The sequence below is a fragment of the Pinus tabuliformis genome, chromosome 8, assembly GCF_031772625.1.
Source record: "Pinus tabuliformis cultivar Carrire ecotype Pingquan chromosome 8, CPIR1, whole genome shotgun sequence".
In the NCBI taxonomy this organism is placed as follows: Eukaryota; Viridiplantae; Streptophyta; class Pinopsida; order Pinales; family Pinaceae; genus Pinus; species Pinus tabuliformis.
Window position 1 is genome coordinate 1,728,323,832 of NC_142294.1, and position 19,303 is coordinate 1,728,343,134.

Consider the following 19,303-nt stretch of genomic DNA (forward strand, 5'->3'; position numbering starts at 1 on the left):
TGACCCTAATCCACCCATCATCGTTGATAATCCAAATACCATCCCAAGAAACATCCGGAGACAGCAAAAGCAGGAGGAGCCTGCTGATGCAAATATAAGTTCGGATCATCCCAGCCTCATTCCCACTCCTTGCAAAGTTCTTTTCCGGTCCTCCCCTAGTTCCCCTAGTTCACCATCAACATCGCAAAGTCCTCCTCTCACATCTTCATCCACTGCACATACTCCTTTAACCAGTCTCCCACTAGCTACTCATCCCATTAACCCTGTTATACCAGTGATCCCTGCTGTCCCGTTTGTTCCCATTAACCCTCTAAACCTCATAAATATGGCTAACAGGTATGCACCTCTGCAGATACCAGCTAATGCTACGGCTTTACCTCAAGATTATCAAAGCAAAATCTCATATTTTGACTCAAATGGCTCTCTAACAGCTATCCAGCATGCTAAGAAGATGCAAGACCACTTTGAGACCTATGAAATAGATGATGACAGTGTCAGAATGAGAATTTTTGTTCAAAGCTTAACTGGGGATGTTAGAACTTGGTTCAGATCCCTGAATGCAAACTCCATTACAACCCCTGATCAGCTCTACGAAGCTTTTACTGACAGATGGGAGAAGAAGAAAGATCCTCTCGACGTACTTGGTGAATATGACACTATTAAGAGAGGTCCCCAGGAGACAGTTTTGGAATATTGTGCTAGGTTTAACAATGTATATAATGCTATCCCTCAGAACTTAAGGCCCCCTCCTGATTTAGCCCTGTATAAATTCCCTGATGGTTTCGACCCTGATATGGCCTATCAATTGAAGGAAAGAGATCCTCCAACCCTTGAAGAAGCTCAAAGGGTTGCTGTCACAGTGGAAGCTAACCTAATTGCCAAAAGAAACAGGGCAAAGTTGGAAAAAAGGACTGCCTTCAAAGAAGAACCCTCGGGCTTTGATCAAAAGCTGGATGCAATACTAAATAGCATGAAGAGATTGGGTGAAAGAGTGGAATCGGTTGAAAGAAAGTCATCATGGGAAGCACCACAAAACAACCCTCCTAGAAATCCGAATTTTAGGAGAACCCAAAACCAAAACATTGGTAGGACAAGTGCTGACCAAGACATTAGACCCCCTTTCCAAGAAAATTATGCAGAAACTTCAACATCAACTGAACCCAATGAAGACCCTGAGATTAATCTAATGGGTCTAGATGGTAAAAGCCAAGTTTTCTTAACACAAGAGGATCATGAGGATGATGAAATCAAAATATTCCAAACTAAATCAGGAGAATCCTTTGATTTTAAACAAGGATATGATAGTGCTGTCTATGAAGTTCATAAACAGTACAAGCTAAGGAGTAGGACTGTAAATGTAAATCAGCCTGAAAAGATAAAGGATAAACAGCAGTCTAAAGGAACCACAGTCACAGAACCTAATGACAAAACAAACTTGCCTACAGAAGAAATAGTGGTTGAAGAGGTCACCAAACCTTTGTCACCACTACATCAGCCTATGCCAACGTCGTCCTCTCACCCTGATTTAAATATTACCCCTCAAGACATGAGTGAAAGGGGCAGGTCTCAAAGTCAAGATGAAAACCAACAAGAAGATTTAATGAGCAAAGAAAGGGCTGCTATCCATAAATCCAAAACCCAAGCTGATAAACCTTTTGACCTAGGCACAGAGATTGGCAAGCTAAAGATAGCAATTCCCCTCTCGGAGCTAGCCAAGCATGACATCTATAAGCAACAGATTAAGAAATCCCTTCAACTCACTAATAGCAAAGATGATGTAAATGTGTTAGATGACACTCCGGAATTACTGTTTGGCCCAGAGGTAGATGGAAAAACAGTAGTTACAGGGATATTACCTTTTTATGTCAGCTTGCATATTCATGACAAAATACTGCATAATGCGATGTTTGACTCAGGTGCCTCTCATAACCTCATGCCAAAAGCAGTCATGGAAAGATTGAATTTGGATATAACAAGACCATACAAGGACCTGTTTTCCTTTGACTCCAGCCAAGTCAAGTGTTTAGGTCTAATAAAATATTTATGTGTGTCTCTGGTTCAATACCCCAACAAAACCATTCTAATGGATGTTGTAGTCGCTGATATCCCACCTAAATATGGGATGCTGTTATCAAGATCATGGGGAGCTAAACTCCAAGGCTCCCTGCAATTAGATATGTCATATGCCACCATCTCTGTCTTTGGGCAACCAAAGAGACTCTACAGAGAGACACTCATGAAATACATGGTCAGCAGTGAGGAAAAGCCTCAAAACTTTCCTGTATATGCTGTCCATTCAGACATAGATTCGTTCATTCTCTTCAATGACAGTGCAAGCCTCTCAAACAATGACATTAGGACCAAAACACTCATGCAAGAACAAAACATTAATCAAGGAAGTACCACCCATAAAACATCGATCAGTCAAACACTGGACACGACTCCTCCTCTAGTTGTCAAAGATTTTCAATCCAGTGATGAAACTGTCCTAGAACACAAGCCAAAGAAGAAACCCCAACTCCTGCTTACATTGCCATCCCATGAACAGCTCTTTAAATCTCCTGTCAAGCAAGATATCCTGTGGGTCTTAGAATTTGATGGCTCAGTCAACAAGTTAGGGGCAGGAGCTGGAGTTTGGATACATAACAAAGAGAAAACCCATGCAGAAGGCAGAGCTTGTAGGTTAAACTTTAGATGCACTAATAACATGGCAGAGTATGAAGCTCTGTTACTAGGTCTCAAGCTAGTAAAGGCATTACAAGCTCCTACGGTTTCGATCATGGGAGACTCTGATCTAGTGATTCAACAAGTGAAAGGAAGTTTTGTCACCAATGACAAAAGGTTGAGGTCTTACAGGTCTGCTGTAATTGAAATATTGGACACTTTCTCTGAGTTCCTTATCACAAAAATTTCAAGGGGCCACAATCTCCATGCACACAGTTTGGCAACATTTGCCAGCACTTTCAAATTTCCACTGGAAACCAACAACTGCTTCACAGCCGAGGTCAAGTACAGACCCTCCATTCCAAACAATGTTAAAGAATGGCAAGTATTTGAGGATGATATGCAAATAAACAATTTTCTAACCTTACAACAAGAGTTTGCAGGATTAAATATTGACACTGACAGAGCAAGTCAATCACAAATACTTGAGTCAGCAAGTCAATCACAAATACTTGAGTCAGCAAGTCAATCACAAATACTGTTTCAACAAATGGTTCATCCAATATCACCTAGAACAGCAAAACAATTACTGAATCCAACCATCTTCAACAACGAAAACATTCAGCAAATTCACCAAATTAACTGTGAAGAGGTGACCAGCGCTGAAGCTGAAATCATACAACTCAAAGAAAATTTCCTTCCAACAGGCCTTACCCCACTAGAGGACATTTTTGATTCAAATGACATCCCTAGGAAGCCAAAAATGCAGCCATTAGATGCAGCCATTGAAGAATGCAATATTGGTACCATTGACAAGCCCAAAATAATAAAGTTGTTTGCTTCTTTGCCCCCTGATAAAAAACCCGAGTACATTGACCTCTTTAAAGAGTTCCAAGATGTCTTTGCATGGGATTATGAGGATCTGAAGTCCTATGATACTTCTGTCATTCAGCATACCATTCCCCTCAAGCCTAATCAAAAACCATTCAAGCAGAAGCTGAGAAGGATCAATCCTGTACTCCTTCCTTCCATTGAGAAGGAATTGCAAAAAATGTTCAAAGCTGGCATCATAGCACCAATCAGATTCTCTGAATGGATTTCCAACTTAGTCCCTACAAGAAAAAAGACTGGTGAAATTAGACTTTGTGTAGACTTAAGGAATCTAAATCAAGTATCACTCAAAGATAACTACCCTTTACCCAAAATGGATCACATTCTCCAAAGAGTGGTGGGGGCTTCAAGGATGTCATTGCTTGATGGATTCTCAGGCTTTAATCAAATCTTGGTACACCCTGATGACCAAGACAAAACTGCATTCACAACCCCATGGGGAACTTTCAAATATGTAAAAATGCCCTTTGGATTGAAAAATGCAGGGGCAACATTTCAAAGAGCAATGGATATTGCTTTTGCAAAAGAGATTCATGACTTCCTAGTCATTTACTTAGATGATCTTACACCCTTTTCAAAATCTGACCAAGAACATCTGAAACATTTGAGACAGATTTTCCTAACATGCAGGAAATACGGAATTTAGTTGAATCCCAAAAAATCCTTGTTTGGTTTAGAGGAAGGTAAACTATTGGGCCACATCATCTCTAAAGATGGCATAAAAATTGATCCAGACAGGATACAAGCGATCCTACAAATGCCCCACCCAAGAAATATAAAAGAATTGCAAGGATTCTTGGGAAAAATCAATTTCTTAAGGAGATTTATCCCAAATCTGGCCGAGTTGATCAGAGTGCTTAACAATATGCTGAAGAAAGATTCAAAGGTCAAATGGACTGTTGAAGCCAAGCAAGCCTTTGAAGGTATAAAACTGGCCCTTACCCAAACCCCAGTGTTGACCAATCCTCAGTTTGACAGAGAATTCATCATCTTCTCTTTTGCCTCCCAGCATACTATTGCTGCTGTTTTATTACAGAAAGATGACCAAGGGAATGAGAAGCCTATTGCCTTCTTCAGCAGGGCTCTTAGAGATGCCCCTCTAAAATATCAAATTATGGAGAAACAAGCCTATGCTTTGGTCAAAGCAATTAAGGATTTTAGGATTTATATCCTTTATTCCCATGTTGTGGCTTATGTACCAAGTCCTATTGTCAAAGACATTCTCACCCAAGAAAACTTAGAGGGCAGAAGAGGAAAATGGATTGCCAGCATACTAGAATTTGACATTGAAATAAAACCTACAAAGCTAATAAAAGGGCAAGGCTTGGCCAAATTAATGACAGAAGCAAATTTCCAAGCCCTAGATATCAATCAGCTGGACAGTGAAACAGAGCTGGCGACTCCAAAGATCAATGTAGCCTTTGAACAATCTCCTTGGTACTCTGATATCTGTTATGTGTTACAAAACCTGTGTGCTCCCCCAGGACTGTCCAGAACTAAGTGTAGGTTCTTAAAAATGAAAACATCAAGATTTTGTGTGATGGATGGAAATCTGCTTTGGAAAAACCATGAAGGTATATTGTTGCACTGTTTAATGGAAAATGAAACCAACAATATCATGCAGGAGTTTCATGCAGGACACTGTGGTGGACACTTGTACTGGAAGTCCACTGTGGATAAAATACTAAGGGCAGGGTATTACTGGCCCACTATGTTCTCAGATGTTAAGAGATTCACCACCTCATGTCATCAATGTCAATTATTTGAGGGCAAAAGACAGTTGCTGCCACTCCCCTTAAGACCTATTGCAACAGAGAGACCTTTCCAACAATGGGGCTTGGATTTCATTGGGGAAATTCATCCTTCATCTTCAGGCCAACACAGATGGATTTTAACAGCAACAGACTACTTCACCAAGTGGATTGAAGCTGCCCCATGCAAACAAGCAAATGATTCAGTAATCATTCAGTTCTTGGAAAACAATATACTGGCTAGATTTGGCTGTCCAGACAAAATAATAACAGACAATGCTACTGCTTTCAGATCCAAGAAAATGGTGAACTTCTGCCATAAATTTCACATTACTTTGGGCCATTCTACTGCATACTATCCCCAAGGAAATGGCCTTGCTGAATCATCAAACAAAAGCTTAATAAATATCATAAAGAAGGTGCTGGAAGAGAACAAAAAGAACTGGCATAAGAAACTAGTCAATGCTTTATGGGAAGATAGACTAACCACAAAAAGATCAATTGGGACCAGCCCATATGAGTTAGTTTATGGATTAGAAGCCAAATTTCCTTCATCACTAGGAGTGCCTGTTATGAAGCTTCTGCAAGAGAGTCAAGCAGAGCCAAATGATATGCAAAGGAGGATCAATCAGATAATCTGTTTACAGCAAACTAGAGAACAAGTTTTCAGCAGAGTTCAGATATTACAAGAAAAATTAAAAAAGGCCTTTGATAGAAGAACTAAGGCAGAAGATTTCAGCATTGGTGATAAAGTCCTCAAGTGGGATGCAAGGAGAGAAGAAAAAGGAAAACATGGGAAATTTGATTCCCTTTGGAGAGGACCATTTGCTGTCCAAGCAGTGCAAGGTAACAACACTTACTTCCTAAAAAGTCTTAGTGAAACTAATTTGGATGAAGGTCCTGTGAATGGCAGGATGCTGAAACACTATTTTGAATATCACCCATGAGTGCAACCTGACTCTTCCATTGTACATACCCAAATATATAGATTAATTTCTATTCAAGTTTGTAAAATTGCAGTTTTCTTAGTCTATTGACTGTTGACAAAAGGTAAATAGAATCAGAGGTCTTCCAAGAAAGAAGCACACAATTTTGACACATCAAAGCAGCAAATTTCAAGATTGGTATGGGCAGTCAAAGAGCAAGGCAATCTGACCTGCTGTTCTTGGTCTTTCAAAAGAAAAACCATCCCCATGTGGAGCCACTGTTGGATACCTATACCAATAGGTTTCATATTTCATGATTGGCAAGGGAAAGTCCAAATATGCTCTGCTTTGATATCACAAAGATCCCATATTTCCTAGAGAACAAAAGGTGTGTAAAGTGTTTCAATGTTGATGACCTTATTTCAATTTTGGTGGATGATCCAACAGTTTAATCTGGATCATGCCATGTTTTCAATTTTCAGTTATAGAATAGAGAAAGAAGTCTGTCCAAACTGCTTAATCTTGGCAGACAACTAGTTCAGGTAGAGAAGAAAAGGCTCCCAATAGCTTAATCTGGGACCTTGGAAGAGATAAGGGTAGAAGTAGATAGAAAAAGCAAAAGAAAAAAGCCAAAGAAAAGAAAAGGCAAGTAAGGGTCTGCAAGTCCAAGTGCACCCTCCAAGAAGAAATAAAAATGCTAGGCAAGTAGCTGGGTAAGTAGTTGGGGTTGCAGAAAGGTTATCCCTACCATTGCAGAGATGGTAACTGTGGGCATCAAAGCAAAGTCAATTAATTGACAAAGGTGTTCTTCTTCATCAAATCGCAGCAGGAAGCATGACTAATTTCCCTCATTCCCCTCCAATTTCATTTCTAACATCCCCCCATTAGCTAAGATTCATGGAAGAGACTACGGTTTCATGGTGGTTCTTAATCTTTAGAAGCCACATTTCTTGTCTAAAAATCTTTTCATTTTGATCTACTCTTAAAACCAAGTTTGTTTCACATAAACTTAATGGTTTCCCCTCCACTTACCCTCTCATCCATATTAACTCTAATTCTACTATGTAAATCCCCTATATTACCTTTCCCCTATTAGTACTAACACCATGGTGTATAAACCCCAAGCAGTATATAAATACCCCTCCCCTTGGCAATATAGCCAATAAGTCCTATATCAGGGATCAAAGTGGCATCTGGCCACTTGGATGAACCTACAACTCATCTACCCTCCCTTTCCTCAAGTCATTCCACTCACCAAACCATTATTTGCCAAGAGAAACCTTATAAAAACCCTTTTACCCATGAAAACCCTTTGAAACTGCCAAAATTCCCAAAAAACCCACTTTCTTTTCCCTAACCAAAGTTTGCGCATACAATTTGATTTTTGAAATACATTGGAAAAATCTTTCAAAACACGTATTTATGCCTCCGCCCGCTGCCGTATACACTGGTCATGTCACCTCCCCGATGGCCGTTGGATCAGGCCCTCCAGATCCGACGGTCAGCATCCATATTGGAGCGGATCCTCTGTCCGGGCGATACCTTCCGACGGCCGTATTTTGGGTATGTCACTCCGCTGCCACGCGCCCTCGCCACAGCGCGTCGGAGGTGCAACTGATAATTACCGCCACCGTACCGTAAGCGGTGCGATACGAAACCGCTGCCGGTTTCCGGTTTCCCCATTCCGCTTGCATTACGTCCTCGCCGCGTCAGCTCCCCGTCGCCTTACGTCACCGCCACCTATGCCGCCACGTCAACTTTCGCTCCAGTCGTTGGCCGATCTGTCCTGCCACCTCATCATCCCCGTGGGCCAGTCAGGGCTCGCCACGTCACCTGATGACGTCAGCATGACGTCATCCGACCTTGACCCCACCAATGACGTCATGCTGACGTCATCGCAAAAAGGCGCCAAATTGCTAAAAGTCTATATTATGGCCAAAAATCGCATTTTTTACGTTCTTTTCATTCATTTTTCGTTCTCTCTGCTGCATGCGGTTCACGTCCGAGCTTGCTGTCAACCTGCTAAATCGACCAGGAGACCTCCAGCGTACGAGTCCAGCCTGCATATACGACCTCTGCTCACTATTTTACCAGGGATTCTTCATCATTTATCCTCCGTGCGCCTGCAATTCTCTATAAATCACTCCGAAAGCTTAAAGGACGTTAAAACTTATAAATTCACCAGTGGATTCCTCTGCAGAGCTTCCAATTTCCAACTACCACCTCGAAAAACACCAGCCGAGCTTTGTTCTACCTACATTCTGTTGAAAAACTAAGTTCTGTCTGCGCAATCGCGGCAGGCTCATTTAAACTCAAAATTCACCATTAAAAGACCACTGAACTAGCATTCAGACCAAACCAGAGCTGCCACTACATGTTTATAGGGCCACATTGGGCAAGTTGAACGTAACTTATTACTGGTTCGCGCAATCGCGAACCAGTCATCTGCAAGAAGCTAATTTGCCTCAAAAACAAATTCTGCTCAGGTCTGCAACTCACCTATTAACTCAAAAGCAGCGTTTCAACCGCTACAACCTTTCCCATTCACTCTTTGTCCTCAGAAATTCTCATTTTCCTCAGAAAAAGCGTTGTTTGTGTTACTCTGCATAGTAACACCAGTCCTTGAGAAAACAGAATCCTAAGAAGAACCATGGATCCCCCTGTGGCTCCTATAGCCCTCAATGTAGCTCCTCTGAATGCCCCTCACAAAGCATTGGGCTGGAAAGCATTAGTTGATTTAGACTATAACATATCAGAAGAAGTGCTAAGCAGGAGCAGGTTTCATCTCCAAATACTAAATGAAATTAAAATCAAACATCAGAATGGGACAAACATCTTGGGAATTTGGGATTCCTCTCTCCCAATCTTCAAGCTACCACAGGTCAACCAATTCCCAGAACTCATCCACTTATGTGCTAAGTATTATGATGCATCCCAGAGGGCAGTGCTTGACTCTTCAGGCGCAATTTTGTTTCTTATTACCCCTGAAGCCATCAGGGAGATGCTGCAGTTCAAAACAAATAAGAAGTTGGTCCCTCTATCACTAGCTGATTTGATAATAGGGGGAGCCAGAATGAAAGAGGCCCAGATTACAACGCTAAACCAGTTATTCATCAAAGAAGACACTGTACAAACTCCCCCCGTCAACTCTGTCTACCTCAACCAATTGGGCCTGGACCTTGTTGACATGATCAGTCCCATCCTGGGATATGATTCAGTGGAATATGTGGATGAAACGGTTATGCACATAATGCTCATGTTTGCTCCAGGTAGAAAACCAGTCTGCTATGACTATGCCACATACATCTCTGACAAGATGCATGAGCAGCTGATGAACCTGTCAAGAGATAGGGTATTTAAATACACTTCCTACACATATCATTTGCTTCTATACTTCCAGCATGAGAAGTTCTCCTTCCCAATGAAAAGAGAAGATGCACAAGGAAATTTGAGATCGGTGATGTACTGGACATCTGCTTTCCACCTCACTTTCTATTCTCCATACACCTACTGTGAATTCATTGATCACTTCATTCATCCAGCCATGACTCTACTTTTGGGCTCACCTCCTCCCAGATTGACAGATGAGATGCAAAGACTCCTGCATTTATCAAAAGCATACAGCATTGGGGATTGGTACTTCTACCAACACCACACCGTTATCAGAATATATGGGTGTGAGTTTCCCCCATTTAGACTACCCAGATTTGTGCCTATGAGACTACTTGCCTTAGAATACTTCAGGCAGTTTGGCTTTGTGGATGTGTTCCACTTTTCAGGCAAAGGTAAGAAGGCACAACTAAAAGTCAAAAGTCAACTTGGCCATCTCCTTTATAACGAAAGGGAGGAAGGGTGGAAGGAAGCAGATAGAATACTTGGGGGCCTTGGTCTCAAATACAGCTTCCTATGGAAACCTTATGACCCTAACAACTTCATTACCATGAGGAGGCTTAAATACAAGTTGTCTGCTTATGATCATTGCAGCCTTCCTCACATTGAAAAACATGCCAATCAAAGTAAATGGAGGAGAGGGACTTTAGAAGAAGCTGTTACTCAAGAAGAGCTTAATCAAAGAGCTCTAAGAAACCTAGAGAAAATGGCTGACCTTGAGTTTTATTCACAGGTCAGCTCACTGCCGAGCACACAAATTGGAGCAGCAGCATCCTCTTCAACCGCCCAACAACAAGCTACAAGAGTTGCTGGAAATATATCAGTGAAGGGAAAAGAACAGCTGATGGAGATAGAGCCAGAGCAGCGAGAGAAAGAACAGACAGAGCAGCAGCAACAACAAAAACAACAACAGCAGCAAGGAGAAGGGCAATCTGAAACACAGCAGCCCTTACAGCAAGAAAGAGTGGTAGATGTCCCAATTACCACTGAGCAGCAGGCCCAGAATGTAGAACACTCAAGGCCTGAAAACATTACTGATGCCTCGGTCCTTCAAACTCCACAGAAGGAGGACCTAAGTAGGAAAAGGGACAGAGAAACACCCATGACTTCATCCATCAACCAAGGGGAGAAGAGACAGAGATTAAATGACTTCTCAGAGGATGATGAGGCAATTAGACAAGCAATGGGTATGGGCCCACCCAGCAGGGAAGCCTCGGTCAGTTCCTTCCACCAAGAACAAGACAGAATCATGGGAGGGGAGGTCACTTCCTCCAGCCAACAGAGGGAAGGAGAGGTAGGCATCAAACAGTAGTTTATAGACATCAAAAGGAGGAGTGAACCCATGAAAATCAAATTATACAACCATTTGTTGAAAATGGCCCCCTCCAACCAACAAAGATTAATGGCTGCCTTTGATGTGGACGAAGGCAAGTTGACTATGAGTCACTTCATACCCACTGCACTCCAGCCACAATCTACTGCAGATTATCTCCGGACTAATCTAGAGGTCCTGGCCAAGGACATCCACCCAATGGATAAAATTGAGCTGCACAAGCAAACTGGTGAAATGGTGTATGCCTCCTTGGCAGACAAAACATTGGAGAATTACAAATTAACAAGCAGCCTCAATGCTACAGCCTCTCAACTAGAATTGGAGAGGGCTTCATCTCAGGCCAAAGACAATAGGATAAAATCCCTAGAGGACATCATCGTGGAAATTGGGCATAACCCCAATGACATCAAAGGGATACAGGAGATCTTGAAACTAAGGGATGCTGACATGGCTGCATTAAGGAAGAAAGTCAAGCTCCCAGCTACCATTCACCCCCAAACAGATGAGGTAGCCCAACAAAGGATGGAAAAGGATGCCACAGATCTGCTAATATCTATATATAAGCAGCTCCTGCAGACACAAGAGAAATTAGGAGAGTCTGAGGCTACTCAAGCGGCCTTACAAGCAGCACTAAAGCAAAGACAAGAGGGTCAGACTTCTCAGCCTCCTCATTAAGTTATCAATCTTGAGGATGCTGCTCTTTCCACTGTGCCTCCACCTCAACAAACTGAACAAACAACTACATCCACTTCAGCAGCACCTACAAGTACAGAACAGGCACATAGCCTAGACATGCAGAAATTAAAGAATGAAATACAAATCTTGGAAGCTCAGATGACAGAGCTACATGAAACTAGAGATAAGCTGGCCAAGGTCAATGAAAGGCATGATAAGACAAAAAGAGAGGTGGGAGAAAAGGCCAGGGAAATCAAAGCCCTTAAAGATAGGATCAAGGAGATTGAGAATGAGCTCAAGCTAGATAAAATCATATCTGAGATCAGAGCAATGATATGGTCCAATATTGGCCAATCCATCAACAACCAATGGCCATATATCGAGACAATCCATGAGAAACTAGAGCTCATCCCAAAGGCACAGAAGGAAATCCGAACATCAAGGGCCTTATTAGGAAATATGCCTGAAGTTGTTACAAGAATGATCAATGTGCTTAACCACAAAACAAGTTCTCAGTTAGCCACCATTGGAATCACAAATAGAACTGAGTCTATTCAAATGATCAAGAGGGTTCTTACTCTTAGAAATCTGGTACATACATTGGACAGAAGAACCCAGGATATGCAGACAGAGGTAAATAGGTTCATGGAGAAATTTCAGGTATTGTAGAGTAGAGGACTCCCTAGCTTACTGAACAGCGGAGGGAAATTATTCACCCATGAACAGTATGCCAAAAGAGTAAATGTTTTTGCCTCAGCACAGATCAATGAGAAAGCCAGCACTTCAGAAGACACAGGGCCTATTACAGGACAGGTTTTCTATAGTAAGATAGAAAATCTATTTTTTATAATGAATGAAATTAATCACTTGTTTGATGTGGCCCCAAATTTTTTCAAATATACAGAAGCTGAAGAGACAATGGAGGCCATCCTCAGGCATCAGCTCCCTACACAGGAATGGTGGACAGATGCAATACAGAGAATTTTGTAATCACTAAGGCATTCACCAAATTTCTGTTTTATTACAATTTTTTATAAAAAGCACGGTTCAGCAAAGTCAGCATGCAGCATAAATCAAAGCCGAGCCAACTCAGCGGATGTAGCAGCCAACAAAGCAGAAATAGAAGACCACAGCTGGCAAACCCGAGAATGCACTGCGCAACCAAAAGTAAATGCGTATTTCCAGAATTAAAAGAGAGTAATGCAACCGACTCAGTGACTCTCAAAAGTCAAAACAGTCCTCTGACAGACATAAAGGGCATTTACGCTGCATTCAAAATTGTAATAACTCCTTGCCTACTTTCTGAACGTAATAATGAAGATATTTTCTCTCTCAGATGACTCAATGCCTGAGATATTTTGTATACGCATTCCTATAAAGTCCCCTTCGCATAAGATTGCAAGGGTTGTTGTTGATTTCTCCTGAAGAAGTTCTTATGCTGTAATCCTTTTCAGAAGTTAATAGAGCAAAGCAATGGAATTTCTCGGATTTCTGAGGTGTTGGATGCGTTCTGGTGTCTGTTGATAACTACTGGATCCCTGTGTATTTCATCATACAATAAGTCACTGTATCTCTCTCTGTTAATTAGTTGTTTTGTTAAAATCCATATATGTTATCTGTTTTCAATACTAAGCAACAAGGAAAAAGAATAGCTTTCAGGATTTATTCACTGAGTACCCTGAGTTCAATCTGCGTTGTTTATCAATGTTTTCTTCAGCTGTAATCTAGTTAAGTGTAATTCTTAAATGCTGCACTTTCAGAATACATCTATCACAGTGACCTTTGTCACAGGAATTCAAGTTTAGCTCCTGCGCAGTGTGCTCACCTTCACCCACCAGCTCAATAGAAAATTCTTAATTGCTTTCTGTTGGTCGACATACATCACCATTTGATCTAGTTTGTCTATTTAAAATACACAATAGGCCCTGCAGTTTGAACACCACCAAACCAGCGTATCAGATCATTTCACAACTCCAGACTCCATTGCCCAATGGTATTATACTATCTAAACACTGCATCATAAGACCTGAAAGAAATCCTTCAACCAAAACATAAACCAAAACCTGAGCATAATAGCTAGCCTAAAACACCATCATAACAGAGACAAATCATAAAGAGAGAGCCCTCTCTGGTTGCAGTTAGGCTAGGAACTGTAACCCAAATATTGGTTAGTGTTTACCCCGGCCGTATTCCCTTGGGAGTCATAGGGAACAACCTGGGTGTTAACAGGTTCCAAGCTCACGCTTCTGCCTGCTCCAAGTTCCTTTTACTCCCTGTTCCACAAATTTCCACTCCTGGTTCTTCACCCTTCCACCTGTTCATGGTTCCCAATCATCACAATTCCATCACCAACTCATCATTCCACCACTCAAGATTCTGCTCACTCCAATATCCTCTTAATGCAAGAGGTAAATTTAAAAACAATTGAACAACAATTGAATAACAATTGAACAACAATTGAACAACAACCGGTCCCACATTGACTTCCCAAGTTGACTTTCCCTTTTTTCACAGGCGCTTCACTCTACGCCATTGATCAAAGCATGTTGGATCCAATGGTTCACAACGATATCGTCTAGGGAACTTGTGCGACAATAAATTTCCTTCTCACCTCCAGATTGACTTGTTACCAAGTTCAACCCTGTCAACTCCTTTCTCTGCTTAGAAACAGTGTGCCGAGACTTCTTTGATTTCTTACTCTCCCTTGCATCTATACTTGATTATCTGACATTTGAAAATGCATACGCATCTTTGAATCCATTCCGCTTTTAGTTTTCAAACTCCTTCCAACGGGATCACGCTGATCTCGAATAGCCATTCCTACAGAATCAATTTCACATTACTTCCTGAACCAAACCCAATAAACTCTCAATCAAATCTCCACCACTATCACTGTTACATACACATTCATTTATATGTCAAAACTCTCACATCCACTGTTACAAAACCATATTCAAGCATAGTCACAAGCGTTATGATTTATACACACAATCATTAAGGGATTTCTTCCTTATTCACAAATACACGAACAAATCCTTCGGATAACCATACATAGAAACAGATCATATACAGACCCTCAACCGATATTAACTCAGAAGATATGAAACTTCTATTTGCTAATTAAAATCTGTATATACATAAACTCAATGGCTTGATTTACATTCAGTTTGCCTTTTTCATTTCAATGCATGTAGGCTCACAATCCGACCCTCCCGTCTGCTAACTCTCTTTTTTTAAGCCTTTGAGGCTTACAAAATATACACAAAAGGATTCTGTTAACCAATTTTGGTGCAAATCCTGAATAATTTCACCTGAATCTTAAATATCCTAATCTAATCCCTAAAATCATGAAACTAACTCCTAGTTCCTCTAACTCACACACTATTCTTGAAATCTCTCTTAACGAGAAGATTTCAGTACAATATCCTCACTATTATACAACCCTCATAAAAACATAGGAAAATAAATAATTAATCACTCTTTAGGGAATCGGGTCCCTTGAACCACAAGACCCTATGCTTACTAAAATGCAATGGTTTTTCTGATCAGGATGCTCCTACATCAGACTCCCCAGGTAAGAAAATTTATGACCTCCTGGTCATAAGTCTGGATAATTGATTCCTCCTGGATCCCAGACTTTATTTTGTAATCTATATTTTCTTGTCAGTTGTTCCATTGCTGCTGTTGTCTGCTGCTGTTCTCCAGGTATCCATACCTTATGCTGTAATGCTCCACTTGCCATGGTTTCATAGTTTTTTGTTGTCTTCCTCTTGTTGCTGCTTCTTTTCTTTCTTGTTGTTGTCTTCTTCCAAGACACTTTCATCATTAACCTTCTTACCAACCCAATTTCTTTGTCCAACATATCCTCTATCTGCTTATTGCCTTCAACTCTTAGTTGCTGAATTTTCATTTTTACTACCACCCTTACATCCTTACCCTCTTTTTCATTGTTGTCTTGCACCTTTTCAGTTGCTGCCATATTGTCTTTCAAGACAATTTTCTGCTTCTGTTTACTGTACCTATCAACTTCTTCTTGACTGTCATTTATGACAATTTCTTTGTCATCCTTCATCAACAATTTATTCTGGATATTTATCCTCTGTTGTTCTAGCTTTCTCCTTTGAAGGTCTAACTCTCTATATAACTCAATGATTTTACTTGGAGTAAAATTTGGAAATTTTACACAATCTCCCATTTCTTCATTTGCTATTGACCAATCATCAGATGGTCCTTCTTCCTCTGCTAAATATTCCTTAACATATTTCAATAGATGTTCTTTCTCTTCTTCTTTCATTTGGTTGTCCACCTGTGCCAAATATGTTCCAGTTTCTGCAACAAAATCTGCAATCATAAGACAATTATCAAAATAAAAAATATAAGGCCTTTGTGCCTCTTCTTCCTCTGGCAACCTTTCAGTATGTTGCTCTGATATTTCCTTTAACTCCTCTGTCAGCACATTAGTATGTTGATTCAAACTCAAAGAATTCTTGAGACTGTCAGCAAGTCTCTTTTCCACACCATTTGTTTTAATGATGCCTCTCTGCACTTGTTCACTGTAGTGAACTGTTTCTTCTCCAGTCTCATTTTCATACTCTGCTTCAAAACTTTCATCTTCTAGAAGGTATTCTTCCATGCTTTTGACAACTTTAAAAGACTGCCTATCTTCTTCCAAACCTGCAACCATACACAAATTATCAGTTTTAAAAACACAAGACCTTATGGTCTCATTTGATGCTTCAGCCATCAAGTCTTCTGGCTGCTCTGAATCATTCATATGATTCAACTCCTCTGTCTCTTCATTACTTTCAAAAAGTAATGGTCCATGTTCTGGTTCACATACCAAAACTTCAATACCTTCTCCAGAATTTTCCTTTTGTTGTAGCTCAACTCCTTTGAGCTTCTCTGTCTTCAATTTGACATCTATAATTTGTTCAATCTCCCTCAGCTCCTTTATTAACTGCATAGTTTCTTGCTAATTCCTCTTCTCTTGTAGCCTCTGCCACTTCACTTTCTTTCTCATGACATAACCATATTTTTAGTCCTTTTCATTTCTCTGCAACATTTCCATTAATACTTCAAGCTAAACTGCTATCTCAGCCATTTCTTTATCATATTTTTCGTCACTCATTCTCATTCTATTTTCCTTTGCATCTTTCTTCTTTTGTCCTTTGCCGTGGTCTCTTTTAGAACCTCTGCTATGACTGTCACTAGTCATCATCCTTTCCATCTCTATGAGTTCCTCACTCACTTCACTATGAGTTGCGCAAGCCTCTACAACAACAAGTCTTCCCTGTTGCCACTTACCTCACCAAGCTCTCCTCTAGACTTGGTCTTTTGGCAAATACTGGTCCTCTGTCTTGAACCTCCTTAAGCATTTCACTCTGCTCCTTCTAGGCTTCAACTCATCTACACTTTATGAACACAACTGTCCTTTTCTTCCAATCTTTAGCTAGAACATTTAGGTTCTACCACATTCTCTTTCTTTCAGAAACTTTTATGAGTTTCCTTGATCTCTACTAAGATATTTCCTCTTTGCCTGCATTCTAAATTATGTAATACAATCTTCAAACCAGTTAAAATAAAAACATATCATCTCATCTCAAGATCTCTGTCTGATCTTGTTCCCCCATTCACCTACACTTTGAATGGACTGTTCTTTTATTTAGCCTTCAGTTGTATCTTCAAACTCTTCCACTCTTCAAGAACTTGCAAAAGTCCCTCTTATAGTTTAACTATTGTAATCCTGCTCTAAATTTTCACTCATTCAATTTCTGCTAATCATTAAACAAACTTGTATACTATCACCTGTCTTCAGGATCTCACCACTCCTGCAAATCTGGTTCAGCAGATCTTCATAATTCCACTTCGCAAATTTTCAACATTTAGCTACTATCAATCAGATTTAGAATCTGATTCTTTCTTTCAATATCCCAACTTTATCTTGGTGAAGCCCTAACTGTCAGCAAAACTTCTTCACTGAGTTTTCTTTCACTATTTCGTTCTTGCTCTGAGTTTCTTCCAAATTTTTACCAGTTCCTACTCTGATACCAAATGATGCAGCCTTATGGCTGCCAACCCTTCTTTATATGCAAAAAAATGTACCTGCACTCACATGTCTTAGGCTCTCTTCTACCCTTTGTTGAAAAACCAAGGTTTTCAATGCTTTCAAAACCAAGGTTTATTCTTTGTTTAAATAAACCTTACATAATACCGCACAGGCTTCAACTTTGATTATTTTCTTCACCCGCACTATCAATTATACCATAGGCTTTGATATGCCTTTCAACCGGGTTTCAAAGGAATGTAACTTCCTTACATAAAACTATTGGGTCCCCATCCCCGACTACACCATGCAGACAAGCCTTTTCAACTCTTCTCTACCGTAGCCGAGTCTCAAACATCTATTTGACCTTTTTAACTAAGACTCATCGCATCCATTTTCAAACCACACATTCAACGCAATATAATCTCAGCAATCGATCCTTACCCCTCCGATCGTATGGTCATCGCACTAAGTCGCGTGCTAACAAGCATGAAGGATATCAGCTCAAGGCCACGTGAAATAAGTAGTTTTAGGATGACACGACACTCCCACAACTTATCGCGTATTTTGAATCAATACCTCTTGCAGCTTAAAAGCGGTGCGATAAATACCTTTGGTTTTGGCAAACCGCTTCCAGGTTCCAAGCTCACGCTTCCGCCTACTCCAAGTTCCTTTTACTCCCTATTCCACAAATTTCCACTCCTAGTTCTTCACCCTTCCGTCTGTTCATGGTTCCCAATCATCATAGTTCCATCACAAACTCACCATTCCACCACTCAAGATCCTGCTCACTCTGATATTCTCTTAATGCAGGAGGTCAATTAAACAGCAATTGAACATCAATCGGTCCCACGTTGACTTCCCATGTTGACTTTCCCTTTTTTCATAGGCTCTTCACTCTACGCCATTGATCAAAGCATGTTGGATCCAATGGTTCACAACGATATCGGCCAGGGAGCTTGTGCGACACTAAATTTCCTTCTCACCTCCAGATCAACTTGTTACCAAGTTCAACCCTATCAACTCCTTTCTCCTCTTAGAAACAGTGTGTCAAGACTTCTCTGATTTCTTTACTCTGCCTTGCAACTATACCTGATTATCTGACATTTGACAGTGCATACGGATCTTTGAATCCATTCCACTTTTAGTTTTCAAACTCCTTCCAATGGGATCAAACCGATTTCGAATAGCCCTTCCTATAGAATCAAGTTCACATTACTTCCTGAACCAAACCCAATAAACTTTCAATCGATTCTCCACCATTATCATTGTTGCATACACATTCATTTATATGTCAAAATTCTCACATCCATTGCTATAGAACAATATTCAAGCATAGTCACAAGCGTTATGATATATACACACAGTAATTATGGGATTTCTTCCTTATTCACAAATACACAGACAAATACTTCGGATAACCATACATACAGACAGATCATATATAGACCCTCAACCAATATTAACTCAGAAGATATGAAACTTCTATTTGCTAATTAAAATCTGTATATACATAAACTCAATGGCCTGATTTACATTCAGTTGGCCTTTTTCGTTTCAATGCCTGTAGGCTCACAATCCAACCCTCCTATCTGCTAACTCTCTTACTAACTCTATTTTTTTAAGCCTT